The sequence below is a fragment of the Parus major genome, chromosome 2 (genome assembly GCF_001522545.3).
Source record: "Parus major isolate Abel chromosome 2, Parus_major1.1, whole genome shotgun sequence".
Taxonomy (NCBI): domain Eukaryota; kingdom Metazoa; phylum Chordata; class Aves; order Passeriformes; family Paridae; genus Parus; species Parus major.
The window spans coordinates 72,874,856-72,892,471 of NC_031769.1; the positions used below are offsets into that span (position 1 = coordinate 72,874,856).

General features: G+C 36.7%; 1 long non-coding RNA gene across 7 annotated transcripts in view; it reads right to left on the reverse strand.

The window, feature by feature from the left end:
- Positions 1-11,416, reverse strand: part of LOC107200844 — a 70,917-nt gene extending 59,501 nt beyond the window's left edge. For 4 of the 7 annotated variants that reach the window (XR_001519800.1, XR_001519794.1, XR_001519798.1 and 1 more), the window contains exon 1: positions 7,831-8,333. This is a non-coding gene — a long non-coding RNA (uncharacterized LOC107200844). The other 3 variants (XR_001519795.2, XR_002001404.1, XR_002001403.1) reach the window with 3 other exon arrangements.
- Between the last annotated feature and the right edge of the window lie 6,200 nt (positions 11,417-17,616).

Below are 17,616 nucleotides of genomic sequence, written 5' to 3' on the forward strand. Positions count from 1 at the left end.
AAGTAATAATGGCTATGCTACCACAGCTTGATGAGAATTAGCAGTTTCAAGAGAGGTCTAAAGGTAAAGTGGTTCAAAATTAATTACACAGTTCATTTAAGCCATCCTAAATCTTCTAGATTTTTACAATGAACTACAATTTTCAGCATTGTTTGTCTCCAGCTTCTCAAATACCAGGCATAATTTACAACCTGATCACTCCATTTCTAATTCTTCAAACTCTTGTTATACATGATTATATTCTTTTCTGAAGATTTTCCTATATGGCCTTTTATTATATACACTATGTCATGTCAATCCAAATTTTACCTGATGAGAGGTCAGGTTAACCTTGACCATGAGTCTGATGTTGTACACATGAACTCTGGGAAACAAAAAAACCTGGGCAAAGTTGAGGAGTAAGAAAAATAAAGAAAAATAGTGTTTTTATTCCAATGAAAACCTTGAAAGATCTTTAAAAAATATACTGAGAGTTAAGAAGCAGGGAATTCAGTTTCCATTGGAGTCGGAGACTCAATATGCATGAAGTGATTTGGACAAAAAAATCTTTTAAGTTGTTTCTCAACTCAGAGCTTACCCTGAGCCACTGGAAATTGCATAGAAATTTCTGGTGCAAACATTTTTTATAATTTCTATATTCTGAATTTCTGATTTCTGGTCACAATATGAGATGAAATAATCTTGAAAAAATAGGGGGGAAAATAATTTCTTCTATGTACTGAGCCATTATGGAAGCCATTCCTACTATTATTCATCAGTGATAAGTACATCCTACCTGCCAAAACAGCACCTAAATGTTTCATTACTCATTTATATCCTGTGAATCAAGAATAGAAGTATTTCAGATTATAGCTGTTAGCGTGGGCTACCCAGAGTTATTTAGAAATACTCTAACTAAACAAGTTGACATAGCTGATTCTTTATACATCTCTAAACACAGATATATGCAAAGTAAATTAAAAACTCCTCTTTTATATAACTAAGGAGACTTTTCTTTCTTGTCTCTTTTTCTTTTCTTTTTTTTTTTTAAAGTGCCTGCTGTCTTTTTGAATTTTAAAGCAGTAACTAAAAATGTTGCTTGGTATTGATAAAGCATATTTTAATTTCATGCAACTCAAGTCCTAAAGAGAATTCTGACAAGAAATATTCATTTGGATTTTTATTTTATTAAAGAACTCAAGAACTCAAGAAAACAGTGCCATGGTCTACACAGTGGAGAGAACTTATGTGCATGCGATAGAGCAGTATTTTACACAGATATACTAAAATTAAGTGTGTGTATTTCAGAAGAATAGCAACAGAGCAATATGAGAAATGTGGAATATCACAGGAGAGTCCTGGAGGTTCACATTTCAATCATTCCTAATAGATAGCAGTCACCAAGATGATTTGGGACTGCAATATGGGACACAAAAGTATTGATAAGGAGATTTTCAGGTTTTCATCTCAAAGAAGGAAAGGCTAAAAGAGGATCTTACTGCTGTCTTCAACTTCAGTGTATGGCTGCAGAGAAGTTGGAATTAGAATTTTCTTGGCAATACACAATTTTGTCCTTGGCAAAAGAAGGCCAATGGGTAAAACTGCAATGACTGATATCCCAGCTGGATGTTCAAAAAAGAAATTGACAATGTCTGTCAAACACCAGAACAGGTTACTCAGGGAGAGTTGAAGAAATCTGAGCCACCTAACTGAACCAAAAAGCCATATCCAGCATCAAAGTCAACCTTACTCTGAATAGTGGGTCTGACTAGATGATTTAGGAAAATACCTTCCAATTTCATCTACTCTCTAATTCTGGTCTATAATACACACATCTCTTTTTCCACTTCCTGCATTCCTTACTCAATTTTTCTGAATCCTACTCCCACACCTTCCTGCTTTCTCACAGAAACCCCAGACATGAAAACACAGCACTAACTGTATCAAAATGTCCAAATGCCCTGGTTTGAGACCATTTAAAAGAGAACACTTTGGAATGAATTGCCTCCCTTCATAGGTTCAACCAATTCCTTTCTGCCAATAAGGAATGAACACATTCCTTATTGTAAGTGAAAAACTACCAGTTTACTAACAAGTGAAAAAGCAACAGTCAAGAAATAACAGCAAATATCCACCAGATACAAAACTGCTGGGTTTGCCCCAAGGCAGTCTCTTGGAGACGAAAAAAACAACAACAAAAGAAAACCCAAAAAGGAAAAGCCTCTGCCTGCACTGCTTCGACTCTATAGCAAGAAACCAAGACCCAAACCAAGTGGCCAGAGACAGCTCTGCCTAAGGCAAAGATGAAAAACAAGTGAAGCAACATTCATGCAGCAAAAGAGCTCAAGCTGCCTGCTGGAGCAGACTTAAAAAGGCCGTGATACCATCCTGGACCTCACCATTCTTTTTCCTGCTGCACTGCAGTTCTTTAAAGACACAGTAGCAATTTTGGGGCACAGATGTATATAGAGTACAATGACTTTTTGGTTTACCCCAGGAAACCAAATTAGTACAAAATAGTAAACCTGTGATGCCTGTACCTGAGAGGCAGATCAGAAATGGTTCTGACTACAGGCAGAAAGCAATGCAATGCATTTTTCAGATTGAGTTTGTCATCTGTTCTGACACTCTGCACAAAGTGTATTACCTGCAGTATTTCACAGACTCTAATATGCATGTAAAATGTATACATAACTTAAAGTTTTTTCAAGGCTGTATTAGTGTCTTCCCTGGAAACAGAATGAAAAGAATGCTAAAAGCTATAAAATGCTACTGCTTTTAGTTGTACAGAAGCAGAAAATCAATGACAAATACAGAAACACCTCAGCAATATGAAGTTTGAAACAAATTTAAGGATGTACTTCAGAACTGATAAGCATAATTTATCATACTTATTTTAATATTACAGTTCATACAATACATCAGAACATATATGTGTATTTTGTACACTGTTCTATAACCATATAAAATATTTATAGCAAAGACCCTGTATCTTCCATAAAGAATCATCACAACAGTGGAATTTAGATGTATTTTTGTTAAAAAATCAGCTTTGAAGTTACTGATTGAATCAAGTGTTATTTGTCTTTTTAAAATGTAATATGTATGTTCTGAGATTGGTTTAGCACATCAGATTATATTAAAGTAAGATTACCCGAATATTTGTGCATTTTCTAACCTCCCGTGTGGAAAATTTTATGCATATTATTTGTAAATGTGAAAGCTTCAGGAGCAGGGCTGCATTAGCAGATGTTGTTGCAAAGGTATCCTCAATAATTTACAAACCAACGAAAGCTGAATTGGATAGTTGTTGTTTCTGGGATAATAAATTCTAAAATAAATGCAGAGAGCACCATCTTCTGGAGTCAATGAAGCATTGTCACTCTTTACAGTGAAAGCAGAACATCGAGTTTCACTTAAATAAAAGTTTATATATGCTACCAGCTTAGCAAATTGTTCTGTGAGCAGAGTAACTAATGCAGTATGGTTTCAAATGGACTCCTGCTCTGTGTCTCAAAGCAGAAAATCTTCCTGTCCTTGCCAGCTCCCTCTGAGTCAGATTGACCCGCCTTTCTTTGCGGTGTGATACACGGCTCTCTCCACAGAAACTCCTCCAAAGCCGGGTTTCTTTTCACTGGACACTTGCTACTCACACTCTGGTTAGCTCAGAGCTATGTGTGAAGTCAACCAGTACATGTGCTGTTTGGCAAGATGTTGTCTGCTTCTTGGAGCAGTTAAAGGGCTGAAAATGTTGCTGGAACTGTCCAAGAAATTAAAAAGTTGCTGGGAGTTTAACAAGAAGTTGAGGCTGATGGAGTTGTATCAGGTTATTAGTCCAAAACCAGTTGGCATAAAGCAGGTAAGCTGTACCCAGTTAAAAAGGAAGACTGATATACCAACTAGCAGTTTCACAAAAAAGGACCTGAGGTCCTGAGAAAAAAGCTTATCACGGGCCAATAATGTGTCCATGCAGCAAAATCAGCCAAAAGCATCCTGGACTACTGCAGGAGCAGGTTAATGGAGGTGATTCCTCTCCTCTGCTTAGCCCTGGTGAGACACATTTGCAATGTTTTGTCTAGATCTGGGCTCCCTTGCTCTGAGCACGGGGTTGTGGCTAGTGTACTGACTGGGACAGAATTATATTTCTTAATAGCAGTCTCTACAGTGCTAGGTATAGATATGGAGTCAACACAGTGTTGATAACACATGAGATATTGCTGAGCACTGCTTGCACAGCATTGAGGCTTTTTCTAGCTCTATTCTCTCCTCCCCCCGCTCCCTGCAGCAGGTAGCCTGAGGGTGAACAAAAGGTTAGAAGGGAACACATCAGGACAGCAGACTTGAACAGACCAAAGGGCTATTCCATGCAATATAGCATCTCATTCAGCAATAAAACTATGGGGGTGGGGGTACTTTTTCAAGGTAGCCATTGCTCAGAGACTGACTGGGCATCAGTATGCTGATTGAAGATATTGATTGATTGTATAATTTTTACTTTTATTTTTGTTTCTTCACCTGTTAAACTATCTTCATCTCAATATACAAAATTTCTCCTTTTTGCCCTTTCAGTTATTTCTTCCATCCTGCTGGGGTGAATGAATGAGAAAAGGAATGTGGGCTTAGCTATCAGCGAGGTTAAACTCCCTCAACTAGATAATCTGCAGAGGCCTTCTGGTGCCTCAGCTATTCTGTGTTTCTAGAATACCTACACATGGAGGTGGACTTGCCACAGGATTATCCTCTACAATACTATATTCCTTTCTGATCTTGAAAAAACAATTTAAAAGTAAAAATTGGTACTCCATGCATGTTCTTTATGTCGTCCACCATGTTTTACACCTATGAATTAATGACAAAGATGCTGAAGACCCCATATGAAGACCCTCTTGCTTAATCTGTCAGTCTAACTCTTACCTTGTTTTGTCTTTAACTCCACACTAGTAACAGCTCACAAAGTGAAACGTTTTCTAGTACAACACCCAGGTACACAAGCTCATAAATTCTCTGTTTCTGTCTAAAATTCCTAAGTTTTAAAAGGAGGAACAGATTTTTCAATCTAAAGTAGATTTAAGTTTGCAAAACAAGTAAATTCTTGGACTACTATTTTCTAGCATAATTTTCTTCACATTCTATCATATAGCATAATTGCTTTTAACTGGATGACAGTATTATCACAGTGTTATTACCATGTCTTCTTGCTCTGTTGAGCTATGAACATGCAATTGGCTACAAGTTAGTTTCAGATTTATCTTCTCCATTAGAGGTCAGCAGAAGACCATTTATCTATACAGGATCTGAATGGTTCCCATTTCCTCTTGAAATTCGAGGTCATTAAGCTATTAAGCCAGTCACAAGAAAAAATGAATTTGACATTACGGGTCAGAAAAAGCTAAGGCTTAAAGTTCACAATAGCTATTGCCTGTTCCATGTGGAATAGTTTCATTGTAGACAAATTTAAATCGCTTAAAAATGTGGAATGTGAACAATTATGTCATGAAAATAAATGGCAACATGAATGGAGAGATTCATGTAGAGTAGATATGCCTATAAGATCCTTCTTATGCAGACAAAATGCAATGAAAACTCACAATTCTGTTGTCTCTCCTCACATTTTCAGTACCACTGAAAAGTCACCTTTACTTAAGAGACAACCTAGATCAGAAGATTCCTCTTCCGGGTTTTTTTCAAGTATCCTTGTATAAAGACAGCCTTTCACTTCACTTTCCACAGAAGGATTTCTATAATACCATCATTTCTCCAAGTCTGAAGTTTGTAATGACCTTCAGAGAGTCACTAAGAAACCTTCATAGGCATCCAATAAGCAAACATTTAGGAGTAAGAGTTATTTTTTAATTTAGCTGCTGTCATAGGAACTGCAGTATGTTTTCATTCCCAAACTTAAGCTTAGTGACTGTTTTGGTTAGAAATGAGGAATACTTCCAGAATTATTCTGACAAGGATTTGTGAAGGAACAATGCGCTCGTATGCATCAAGTTGAGTTATTATAAATACTGAGTTGTTTACTCACAGTAAACTGTTCTCCCAAAGGCTACACTACCATGAACTCACCTACAATCAGGACTGAAAAAAGTTCAGACTAATGAGTTCAGGAATGCACACATGTTCTTAAAACACAAAAAGTTCCCCTAACAGTATCTGAAAAATATGTCATTTGAGGAAAAAGTGACAATACTGAAAAATAAGAAACTGAAATATGATGATATAGACACATAAAATTCTTTTTGCTTCAATTTTATTTTTTTCTTACATACCTGATGGATTTTTTCATCAAAAGTAGGCTTATCTATAGACAGATCTCCTATATGAAATTTTCAGTGTAGCAAATTCTCTACCAAAGTTTATTTTTGAAGAATATTAAGCAGAGGTTCTCTAGGGAAAATAATCTAGAATGGAATGTCCTAGTCTGAGAAAATAATTTCATTTGAGGATTATCAGAGTGCTTCAAGAGGTTGAGGCCATAATTACTAGAAAAAGAGTTATATTCAGGCAATTTCCCAAAAGATTTTATCATTTCTAGAAAATAAATTTCAAAGTAATTTTCCTTTCCTCCTTTAATACAGTCTAATATAAAAATCATCATCTTCACAAGAAATGTTGCCGACCAGCTTTTGATGAGCTATTTCTTCCCTTGCTTAAACACAGTAGGCAGCTTCCCTCTGTCTATACACTTATAAAAACATATTGTATAAATAATAATGATAAATTGATAAAAAATAAACTAAAAAAAAAAAATAAATTTGCAATAAAATTGCACTTCCTGTGATATCTAAAACTTCTTCCTGAGCTTTATTTTCAAGATTAAGCCAATATATACAAAACTGGAAAGACAAAAATACTTTCCACAGAAAGCAACTTCAAATGCTTTAAATACTTTAAATGTTAATATACCCTAATATTTCATAAATGCAAAGCCAAAGAGAAACAAGATAAAGATCTGCACAGCATGGAAATGTGACATCACAAAACCACAGAACAACACAAAAAAGAAACAGACCAAACAAAAACCAAACAAAAACCACCACAAAAAAACAAAAAAAAAACAAAAAAAGCCACAATCCCCCCTCCAAAAAAAAAACCAAAGCAACCCCACAAAAACACAAAGCCAAACAAAAAAATAAATCCACAAAGCAAACAAACAAACAAAAAAGGATAGAAACTGCAACGTGCCATATGTTGTGGGAGAGGAAAGTGTAACTGCCATTCCTAGTTTCAGAATACTGAAAGCAGTTCCCTTCCTAACGAAGGAAAACTTAAAATACACTTAAAGGCATATTCACAGGTTTTCAGGATGCCTCAATACATTTTTGAGACAGAAGAATATGAAAATGTACTAAACTTGTAAAATCTCTCTGGAATAATCTAATAGGAGATCATTTTCTTCTCTTCCTCTAAAGGACTTCACACTTCAAGAGGGGACACACCAGTGTGGAACAGTGCACAAGTTTCACTGGATCTTTACATGATTATAGCAGTGAAACTCAGGAGCCTGAAAAAGATCCATGACACTTGCTTTTGTATAATGAGCACAGAAAACACTTTCAAACTCGAAGGTCAGATTTCACTAGAATATAAGCCAGATTACTCAGTTTTTCAGTTAAACCTAAAATGGCTGGACTAGATAATGGTACACTCAGAATCTTGTTGCTGACAAAAAGTGAAAACATGTGAGAAAACCATCATCAGCGTATTTAAAGCATTAGTAAATTAACAAAACCACTGCATTTATGACTGGTCCAATAACACTATTATTCACAGTCCAGCTACCAGAGTAAGTCCTCATTAATAATATGCTTTTCAAAAACACCATACAAAACAATTGCTAATACTGACCTCTTTTTGTTGGTACTAAGGTCACCTTTGCAATGCCCTTCTGGATTCTCCTGCGAGCAGCTTCAGTCTTCCTCAAACAACAGCCCTTGAGGGGAAGCAGAGGAGGTCACACTCAAAGTCTGTTATAGAAGAGGTTCATGGTTAGGGTTTCTTCCTGCTGGCTTAGTGTCAGTGATTTTTTCCTGCTCAGCCTTGGGCTTGTTTGGGTTTATATCTGCATTTTTCCTCAGCACAGCCACACCACTGCTGGTACTGTGCAGACCCAGCTCACACTGGGGAGGTGAGAGTCACCCACCCCCAGCAGCTGGGCTGGCCAGCACCTCCCAGGCCAGGGCCAGACTCCAGTCCCACAGGTCCCAGGGCACCACAGCCCTTCTGCTAATGATAACAAAGCCATAAGCATCAGATCCCACCCTGCACTCTGCTCTTGAGGGACAACAATACAGCCACAAACACAGTCCCAGTGGTGCCTTACCTCGAGAGGAGCCCTGCCCTCAGGACACTGTATCTTACCTACAGGTTCATAAGGGCATCTCATACCATGCTTTGCTTAAGTCTACTTCTCCCAGTTATTCCGAGTGTTTAGCATTTCAGTGGCTCCTGAAGACTTCAGAGAAAGTAATCCTGAGGTTTACCTTTAGAGCAAAATGGATGCCTGTGGCAAAGGAAATATAACTGAACCATAAAACACAGCTCTCCCCAGGAAAAAAACAAACCACGCAACGAAACACACAGAGAGACTTGTGCAAACATATTAGATTGTCATATTTGCACTCCTTCTTTTTTTTACAGACTCACAGACACAGACATGAATTGATCAAGAAACTCTTTTGGTGGCAAAAAGGGAAGGCTATGAATACTTGCCATCTTTTTTTAAGGTCAGCAGATTATTTCCAGTAAAGGGAATAAACAACATACATGTATATTTTGAGAAAAAGAATTGCAACTAACAGAAAAAAATAGGAAAAACTGAAGGCAAAACTGTACCCTGATTAATGCAGGCTAAAATCCATGATGGAAAGCATCATGTGTTTCATGAGGCAAATATGAGGCTGTAATTGCTGTGTTTGTGAAATCATAGATGAAAGAGAATTGCTTTTGTATCCATTTAATTTATTTTGTGAAACAAGTGAAATATTTGTTTAGCATTGTTCTATGGTAGATTACTTTCTATCATCATTCTGTATTTCTAGTCTTAGCCTGACTCAGATATATTTTACTTGAATGCTGCTAAAATAATTGCAATATAATGAAATAAGGAAACAAACAATTCCTTCCATATAATTTCCAATATAACTCATCAAACTGGGGGGGTGGGGTAGGGAGGGGTATTACCCCAAACAAACTATCAAAATCACATCAAGAATAAAGGTAGAAATCTAAAGTAATTCCATATATTTACCAGAAAACCTAGTATTTTTGAAAGGCCCATAAAAATGTATCAGAGGACTGTGCTGCCTTTTCAGCACTCACAGAAAATAAAAACAGTATGCATGCATGCACTAATATCAGTGATTAGACAGACCCCTATGACAATTACTATTTTTTGACACAGCAATAAGTTGCTTTATAACTGCTGCCATCCTCTCTTTTCTATTTCTTCTCTATGACCTTTCCCCATGGTTAAATAAACACAATGGAATGCCAAAGAGTAAACTGTAAATTATAAACCCCAACTTTCTTCAATTGTTTTGGGATCCAAACTGTGTAAAGCAACATTACTACACACCTATGAAAATTTTATTTTAGCCTCAATTAAAAAATAAAATAAAAAGAGAAGTTTCTCAAACTAATATAAAAAGGTAGCAGTGGTCTGATACAAAACATTACTACTACCAAGTAATTACAGCAAAACCACAACATGCTAAATCATCATCATTGTGCATATTAGCCCTAGTTATATCAGTCTATCTGCTGACATTCATCCCTCACAGAAAATAGCCCAAATGCCACCTGCTTTATGAGGTGGAATATACACTACTGTGACAGAAGATTTCTTCAGCAATTTACAGAATGCTTCTCACTAATTATATTATGAAGAGCACCATCATAATATTTCTGTTCCATTGGCAAGAGGATGGGTTTCAGACAATCCTATCTGTCTGGCAGAATTATTTTGCTAGTTATACTGGACTTGCTGTTACCTGAAAAAAAATAAAAAAAATAAAAAAAAATTTGACCTTTTCTACAGTTCTGTGTTTGCATTAAAGCATTATTAATTTCATGGCCTTACACAGGCAAAATTTCCAAGGATTCTGAGATGAATCTTCTGTGCTAATACAGCAGCAACTGATTTAATCCTCTGAAAACCGTTTTTAAAAATCAAACAACTTTTCAGACCTTACTATCCATATAACTCAAACTGCAACACAGAAAACAAACCATATTACACAAGAGCTAGATCCTAGCTTTCCAGATACATTCAGTCAAGCCTTTCACCAATGATACTGCAGGATTTGGCCTGACATTAATATCTGACTGGTTTATGTTTACTTGTTTCCAATGAATCCCTACTCTCCATCACTTATGTGTTTCTTTGGAATTCTAACCCTTAACTATTATAGACTTGGTATGTGCAGCAGCAGCCTGATGAATGGTATCTCTTCTATGTGTTGGCTTCTTATCATGTGCTTTGTTCTTTTAAGAAGAGCGACCAGACAAGATAGATGCGAAAAGAGGGCAGTGAAATTGCTGGGATTAATGAACATGCACCAGAGGAGAAGTTTCCACATTGCCAGTTACAGCAAGCAGTCAATTCACAGGCAGCCAGACTGCAGTTCATGCAAAGACATAGGCAGGCCGCTGTGGGGACAGGAAAAACAAATCGAGAGGATTTTCCAGAATTTGCAGTAACCCAGACACAAGCTGTACAGACTGAAATTAGGCCTAGAAGCACGGTGATCCCTGAATAGGCAGGGACTGCCTAGCTAGATATTTTGTTCTAATATGTTATATAATCATCTGACTAGAAATTGCAAATATGGCACATTATAAACTGGAAAAGTCCAGATTTTGGTCTCAAAATATTTTGGGGTTCCACTGAAGAACTCAGTACTACCTAAAGCTCTAGAATGATAGATTTGTAAGTTCTGGCTAACTCCTTATTTCTGTTAGCCTTATACTTTATGGTATGTAAAGCTACACTGAAATGAATAGGTATCATCATTCACCCACAGCTGTCTCATATTTCTCATTCCCTTTCCCAGGACAGAAGATAACATTCTATGCCATACCTGCAGAGGGATGGGCTGGTTCAGCCTCAAGAAGAGATGACTGAGTGGGGCCCTCATTCAAGTGTGTAGGTCTCTGAAGGGAGGCTGTCAAAAGCATGGAATCAGGTTCTCCTCAGAGGCCCAAGCAATAGGAAAAGAAGCAATGGGCAGAAACAGATGTGCAGGAAGTTCTTCCTGAGCAAGAGGAAGAACTTCTTTCCAGTGCAGGTGACCAGTCACTGGATTGCTTGGAAGCACTCTGAGCACATTGCCCAGAGAGGTTGTGGAGTCACTGTTACTGGAGATATTGAAGAACCATCTGGACACAATCCTGCTCCATGTGCTCTAGGATGATCCTGCTTGAGCTGGGAGGTTGGACCAGATGGCCATTGTGGTCCCTTCCAACCTGACCCACTCTGTGATTCTGTGGTTCTGTGACTTAGTCTTAACTGCTCCCTTGTCCATACAACTTTTTTTTTCCTTAAATATTTCTGAACAAATTTCCTACCTTTTTCATTTGTTATACATGCAAAATACACAGATTACATGACTCTTTCTGAATTTTATTAACTGTTCAGTGCAAACCCAAAACTAATTCATGCCTCCAAAGAGAAATGACCTTTCAAATTCCCTAGTCTTCACAAAGAACTCAAAACCAGCAGAAATTCATATTGAGTGCAGGAACAGGAAGGATTTGAGTTCTTATAAAACAGGAAACAGCTTTTAAGAAAGCCAAACACATCTGGTGTGATAGGAAGGAACAGAGCTAAGGGTAATGGGAGAGACAGAAAACACAGGGCTGGGCATTTATAATGCATGTCAGCATGTTCTTTCTACTAAGGACTGAAATTTTTCATGGCCATATGACCTGGAGTGACTTTATGATGCTTGTATTCCCACTTATCTGTTCTGTTCATGCTGGGTATTAAGTTTTGTACCTTTAAGACGGGTTCCAAGAAGGAAGGTGGGAAAAAAGAAGCACACAGTTTGTTTTCAGAAACTGCACTTGCTCCCCCGCATCCTTTCCCTGGACCTGCGTGGTCTGCAGCACAGACAGACAGTGGCACAGAGCTCTCCTTTGCTTTTAAGCTAGTGGAGGCAGAAAAGTTCCCCAGACTGCGGCTTTTCTTTTTCTTGGAACTGGTCAGCCCTGAACTGGACTGAAAACCCAGATAAACACCGGGAGCTCACACCTGTAGTGCACCGGGGCCCGGGACAAGTCATTCCAGTGGAGGAGAGACTGATAAGAGAGTGAGCAAACCCCACAGCAAGGACTTTCTGAATTTGCCATCTCTTCAGAACAGCTAGAAGTTTTATTGTTTAAGATTTTTAAATTTTTATACTTGTGAATACTTTGCATGTTAAGTAAACAGTTAAAAAAAAGTTTAAACAAAAACCTTAAAAAGTTAAAGAAAGTTTTTCCACTTTCCTTCAAGAAAATCTTTCCCTTAACCAGTTGGGGGAGGGGCCACTTGAATTTGATTTTCTAGAGGGTCCCCATTCACAGGTTTCCTCCCAAAATTTGCCCTAAGCCAGGACACCATATCTACTAACTATTTAAGACATCAATACAGGCTACTAGAAAATAGCTGCAAATATAACATGTTACCATCTAAAGTAACAAGAAGAGGATCTGGAAATTACTCATCACATTACTGGTCTTTATTGCACACTGAATTACTCATCTAAATGGTGAGTAGCAATGCACATTTCATCATTGGAGAATGAATATTTTTATTTGATTTTCACAGCTGAGTCCATCTGTACTTCAGAATTTGTGCTTTTATTTAGGTAAATCATGGGCAACTCCTCCTCAGAACAGAATACCAGCACAGCTCTCTAACCAGAGCAAGGCAAAATTCAAAGAACAGTTCTGTTTAACCTATGCACTCTATCAAGTAAGGTTACTATTAATTCCCATCTGTCTACCAAATGTGCAATCAGAGTGCAAGTTGATGGTTTGGAAGCACAAGAGGCAAGAACTCTCAAGGCTGAGAATGTTCCTGAGCTACTCTTGTGCATTAAAAAGCTTAGTGTCTCAGTATACACTGAAAAAAGAATAAAGGCTGAAGTTTTGATTTGTGTGTTGACATTTATAGATGTATGAGCTTTAAAACTTTGTATTTTATCTATAAAACTTATAGAAGTATATCATAGGGTGACTTTAAGATAGCTTTGGGAGCTAAGGAAGTTGAAGCTGCTGGAGGCTGATGGGAGCCTTTTCTCCTGACCAATTATTGGTCATTTCTAAGAATTGACAGCAGTTTTGACCATTGAAAAGTGAGATCAATTTGTGAACACCACCTTAACATGTAAAGCCAGACTTCTCTTGATTTTTTTGGCTTCCAGCTTCTGAAAAGGTAACGAGGCACTGTCTCGGCCTCCTCCCCCCGCTCCAGGCCAGACAAGGCCTCAGGGAGGGTCGGGGAGAGAAGCGGAGCCAGCCGGCCTGGCTTGGTTTGTAGTTTCTGATGCTGGACTGAAACCTGACACCATGAATACTTGCAGCTTTTCCAAGACTTTAATTCTGTTACTACCTGGATAAAACGTACAGATCACTCCTTTTTCCCAGAGAGACAGAGAGAGAGAGAGAGACAATCAACAGTTAAGTTTTAGATGGGGAAGAGAGAATAAGGAGATGCTTTATAAGCTGAAATATTTTTCTGTTAAAGCTATGGAGATGGACAATAGTGTTCTGAAAAAACTCCTTTAATTCATGACAGAGTATGTTGGGAGGAATGGAGTGTTCAAAGTGTGGATTTTGAGCAAAAGGTGGAGTAATTGTGATACAGTGAGGTGCTGGAACAGAGGGGGGATAAGTAATAGTTGAAGATTTGTAGGTTTGTAGAGGCAAAGAGAAAACTTCTGTTTCCAGGAAAGCTTACAGAGACAGATGAAGAGAACTTTTGCCTTTGAATAACTCATCCTTAAAAATGACATCCCTAGACTCATTGATCTATACACACCTCAGAGTGATGTGAAATGGGAAGAGTGAACTGATGACAGGATTTCCGGGCAGCTGACATCAGAAAACTATAACAGAAATAGTTTTCTTGTGAGAAACAACATAGATTAGCAGAAGAAGACATCTGTTTCTCTACAAAGGCTGATGAAAAGACTCTAGCAGGAATTGGATCTGTTTTGAACGCCAAAGTTCCAAATTTTTTGTCTCTATGTTGTCATGTGAACAAGGGAATGGTGGGTAGTGGGGGATAAAAGGGTTTTCTGGAGGTATATTCTGGTGTTCTTATTCTTGTAGTTTTGTTAATAAACTTTCTTAATTCCTTTTAAGTTTTAAGCCTGTTTTGCTCTTGTTCGAATCCATATCTCACAGCAAAAAATAGGTAAGTTTTCTAGTAATTCTTTAATTACTGCTTTAAAACCACTACAAAGTACTATTACGCAAAAAACTAAAGCCATGATTTATGTGACTTCTATACTAAAACAATAACCAAAAAATCTGAGAGCAATAATTTTTGGTGTCTTGGAATTTTAGAAATAACCAGTCGTTATAACCAAATACTGATTTTTTTTTTATGCACTGATTACAGGATGATTTCTATACATGTTTTAAATATATTTTGCAGGAGTTTGTAATTTGATCTTAAATATGAAGAGAATGGATTTAAAAGGCAATAGTAGCTGGGTTTTTTTCCCCCCTAATACTTGAATTTTGATAGTTTTCCATTAATTGTAAAAGCTTTCTTCTTATCATAAAATCTACATTGCTCTGTTTCTACACCTGCTCGTAGAATCTATCCTATTTTGGATATTTTCCTTTTCAGTGTCACCTAAACCCAAATAATATTATTACCTTGGCTGAAGACAGAGAAGAAATTGCTATTACAACAGAAACTTTTTTATCTTAGAATTGTTTTTTCTTTAAGGATTCCAAGTGTTACAAATAGTGTTTGGTGTTTGTGGATTAGAGGATTTTTTGTCAGTTTTTTGTTTTGGTTGTTTTTGGTTTTTTTTTGTGTAGCCAATTATAAGGTCATAAGGTAGAGGACTATAATTTATTTTTCTTATTTTTGGTTGCTCACCTGAGGCAATCTTACAGTTTTCTTTTATAGTTAGTATATTAAAACCACTTCTCTAGGACATGTTTGATCATATTTCATTTGCTTTACTCCATGTTGCAATCAATCACACTGAGGAAGTACCTTACTCTTCCATGACTGTAGGACAAATACATGTGATAAATTCAGGTATGTGTATTCTTTCCTCTGGGAATTCGATTCCTTGCTTAAAATACTTTAAGGTGCTCACCAAGAAGAACAGCTATGTGTGTGTTGCTTCATAACCTATATACTGAAATTTAAAATTTGTAGGCCTGAAAGAATGCAGTGTTTAACCATTTTTTTGGTGGGTGCCTGAACAGCAGTCAGAACATTTTGCGTAATTTGCCTTTCTCTCTCTCAAAATCTATGGGTTTATTTCTGTCGTTACTTCAAATATGAAGCTTGTGGTAAAATAATACTGGTTTTAAATTATTTTTTTTTAAAAAAACCTAAAAATTCTTTGCAGATGTAGTGATAGATTTGCTGCTAATAAGCAAATGAGCATTAAAGGAAGAAATAAAAATAGTGTAGTATCCTGCACGTTTTTCTCCTGCTTCTCCACTCCCTGTGCAGTACATAAATCTACATTACTATTTAGTGCCCTATGCTGCAGAATATTGTAGGCTGTTGGAACATAATATTGAAAAATTGTCAGAGAAAGTAGAACTAAATGATTCTATGACCTTTCAGTGACATGACACCACAAGATGCTGAGAAATTTGCATGCAAGCTGAAAGGCTTTGTAAAAGTTACTCAAATGTATTCATGTGACATAGTTTTATATTAAAATCTACCATTTCCTTTAAAAAATTCTTCATTGTTTTTCATGTTAAAAAAAACCCAAACCACAGAAGCATACAACAATAAAACCCCTAACCAATCTTTGTTAGGAGGCCTGAATAACAAATAAAAAAATCCATTTGAATCAAAATTCTAATTCTTTTTTATCCTTGTTTAATTATAGTTTGCATTATAGAATTTATTTTCATATCTTAAAAGACAGAGGACTTTTGTTTGGTTTTATTAAAAAAACCTAGTATACCACTTGTCATTTAAATAAACAAAATAATGAACCGCAAATGGAGAGAACTTAGTGAAGCATGAGACCATTTAGCAAAATATTTATACATGCCACGTATTCTTTCTGAAAAGATCATTTTAGTGTAAATGTGACATTTTGAAATGTGTGAGTACTGGAAACTAAATCAATCATAAGTCATTTATCATTTAGTAATGAAATTTCATGTTTGTCTTCATTCTCATTCTTATTTAAAAAGGTCTTGTCCCTTTAATGAAATGCTTTGAGTCAGACCATCCTACTTTTTCCAGAAAATTGTAATTTTTCTTGATTACACCTGACCTGCATAGGGATCTGTTCTTCTATAATAAAAATATGTTTTAATAAAATTAATAACCCAGCTTTGGTAATTGATACATCACAGTATTTTTATTTAATTCTGCAGCACTTGGCCCATTTAAAAATCTTTTGCACTAGCTTTAAACTTTGCAGCTATTTTAGGTCATCAGATAAAAAAGCTGTGGTCTCCAGCTTCACAGTCCCAATCCAATCTAAACTTTTCACCTGTTTGGGCTTTTCCTTTGGAGCATTGGTTAAACCAGAACAAGGGTGGATACATTCTGTGTACTAGTAGAATAGACTATGTATTCACTAATGCAGTTTTCTGTTCTATGTTGTTTGAAGTTTCCCAACTTGTATTCATTTCACTTACGCGTCCATATTATCTGCACAAACGTCTTACAGTCATACTTCAATAATATTTAAGGCATCTTATACTGTTTTTGTACAGAAATCAATTTACAATTTTTTACAGAAATACTTTTCCTATCTCCATTTTCCCCCACGAAAAAGAAAAAAAAAAAAAAAAATCTAAATCAAATACGTACCACCACATGATCCGGAATTTAAAGGTTGTGTGCACATACTGGATCAGTAAGACAAATTACAGCTCTATAAACAAAATCAACTGCATTTTTGTTAATCATAAACTATTCTCTGCTAACTCAGGAAATCTGCATGCATGTATGCATGTATACATGTTTTTGATTAAACATATTAAATATGATATCTTCTTCAGGGCATGCATTTTGCAGAGGTTTATCTCAGAGATCCTTATGAAGGGAACAGCAATTTTAATGTTTCTGCAAACTGTCTTTTCATCAAAGGTATTGGTGGTGCGGAAAAAACCCAGAATACTTGGATGGGGTGAGAACAGTGGCAGTGTGTTTGTTACTGCAGCTATAGGAGAGAATACAGAGCAGCAGCAATGTGTCACACTGCTGATATGAATTCTCCCCATATGGGTCAGAGTTTATACAACCTTTAGGTTGTACAATTCATTCTGCACCAATACTGTGTCAGACAAACAGGGCATGGTAAATAACAACAGGATTGAAATCCTCCTGATAAGGAGTACAGAGACTGACAGGAATACTCAGCTTCTTTCTTAAGAAAGTTGTGCTGGTCTTGTTGGCATGATCATTAGCTGAAAATG